Genomic DNA, 2,462 nt, shown 5'->3' with positions numbered 1-2,462 from the left:
GACATGTCTGTCTTGTCCTCCACTCCCACGATGTTTCTTTTCCCTGAAAGAACAATGTGGCGCTTTGGATCATCGCATGATGTACTGATCGTTTTCTTATCTTTCCGTTTCCTCGGTTTCCTACTCATGTCCTTCAAATAAAAAACCTGAGCGACATCTTTGGCAAGGACGAATGGTTCGTCAAGGTAACCAAGATTGTTGAAATCCACCATTGTCATTCCGTATTGCTCGTCCACCTTTACCCCACCTCCTGTTAGCTTGAACCATTTGCACCGGAACAAAGGGACCTTAAAGGAGGGTCCATAGTCAAGTTCCCATATCTCCTCTATGTAACCATAATATGTGACCTTTCGCCCATTCTCGGTTGCTGCATCAAAGCGGACACCACTGTTTTGGTTGGTGCTCTTTTTATCTTGGGCGATGGTGTAAAATGTATTCCCATTTATCTCGTACCCTTGGAAAATCATTATAGTCGAAGATGGTTTCTTGGCCAACATGTACAGCTGATCTCCAACATCATCATTGTCATTCATTAAATGTTTTCGCAACCAACTGCCGAAAGTCTCCATGTGGGCCTTTCTAATCCAGGATTCAGGCTTCCCCGGGTTGTCCGAGCGTAAAATATTCTTGTGTTGCTCGAAGTACGGAGCCACAAAGCTGGAATTTTGCAGAACTGTGTGGTGTGCTTCAGTCATAGAATGACCGTCCATACATATTGTGGATTTCCTTCCGATCTTGCCTTTTCCACTTAGTCTCCCCTCGTGCCGCGATTGAGGAATACCAATCGGCTTAAGGTCAGGAACATAGTCAATACAGAACTCAATTACCTCCTCATTTCCATAGCCCTTGACGATGCTTCCTTCTGGCCTAGCACGGTTACGAACATATTTCTTTAATACTCCCATGAACCTCTCAAAGGGGAACATATTGTGTAGAAATACAGGACCGAGAATGGAAATCCCTTCGACTAGGTGGAGCAGGAGGTGCGTCATAATATCGAAGAAGGATGGTGGGAACACCAACTCGAAACTGACAAGGCATTGGACCACATCGTTCTGTAACCGTGGTAGATCTTCTGGATTGATTACCTTCTGAGAGATTGCATTGAGGAATGCACATAGCTTCACAATGGCTACTCGAACATTTTCCGGTAGGAGCCCCCTCAAAGCAATCGGAAGCAACTGCGTCATAATCACGTGGCAGTCGTGAGACTTCAGGTTTTGGAACTTTTTCTCCGCCATGTTTATTATTCCCTTTATATTCGACGAGAAGCCAGACGGGACCTTCATACTGCTCAGGCATTCAAAAAAATGACCTTCTCTTCTTTGGTAAGAGCGTAGCTGGCACGACCTTGAAAAACCATTCCGGATGCCGGTCATCTGGGTCTTTCAAAAGTTGCTGGTCCTGCCGTGCTTCCTTTGTATCATTTGTCTTCCCATACACGCCCAAGAAGCTTAGCAGGTTCACGCAAATATTCTTCGTAACATGCATCACGTCGATTGCAGAGCGGACATCTAGGACTTTCCAATATTCTAGCTCCCAAAATATAGATTTCTTCTTCCACATGGGTGCGTGCCCGTCAACTCCCCGCGGAACTGATTGTCCGCCAGGACCCTTTTCAAAGATGACTTTCAAATCCTTGACCATATCAAATATCTCAGCACCAGTACGTTCCGCAGGCTTCGGCCGGTGATCTGCCTTGCCGTTGAAATGCTTGCCTTTCTTTCTTACGTTATGATTTCGGGGAAGAAATCGACGATGACCCAGGTACACGTTCTTCTTACAATTAACCAAACGTACACTTTCAGTCTCATGTAAGCAGTGCGTGCATGCATTGTATCCCTTATTTGTTTGTCCCGAAAGGTTACTGAGAGCAGGCCAATCGTTGATGGTTACAAAAAGCAACGCTCGTAGGTCAAATTCCTCTCCTTTGTGCTCATCCCAGACACGTACACCAGGTCTGGCCCACAACTGTAAAAGTTCATCAACTAATGGCCTTAGGTACACATCGATGTCGTTCCCGGGTTGCTTTGGACCTTGGATGAGCACTGGCATCATAATGAACTTCCGCTTCATGCACAACCAAGGAGGAAGGTTGTAGATGCATAGAGTCACGGGCCAGGTGCTATGGCTGGAGCTCTGCTCGCCAAAAGGATTCATGCCATCAGTACTTAGACCAAATCTTATGTTCCTTGCGTCAGCTGCAAAATCTTTGAACACTCTGTCGATCTTTCTCCATTGCGTTCCATCAGCGGGGTGTCTCAACTCCCCATCGGACTTACGGTCCTCTTTGTGCCATCGCAACGACTTGGCATGCTTTTTGTTCATGAACAGACGTTTCAACCGTGGTATTATAGGAGCATACCACATCACCTTGGCGGGAACCCTCTTCCTGGGTTTCTCGCCCTCAACATCGTCACCAGGGTCATCGCCTCTGATCTTATAACGCAATGCAGTGCATA

This window comes from Triticum aestivum, chromosome 6D, assembly GCF_018294505.1.
Source record: "Triticum aestivum cultivar Chinese Spring chromosome 6D, IWGSC CS RefSeq v2.1, whole genome shotgun sequence".
Lineage (NCBI taxonomy): Eukaryota > Viridiplantae > Streptophyta > Magnoliopsida > Poales > Poaceae > Triticum > Triticum aestivum.
Note: the sequence above shows the minus strand (reverse complement) of the source record.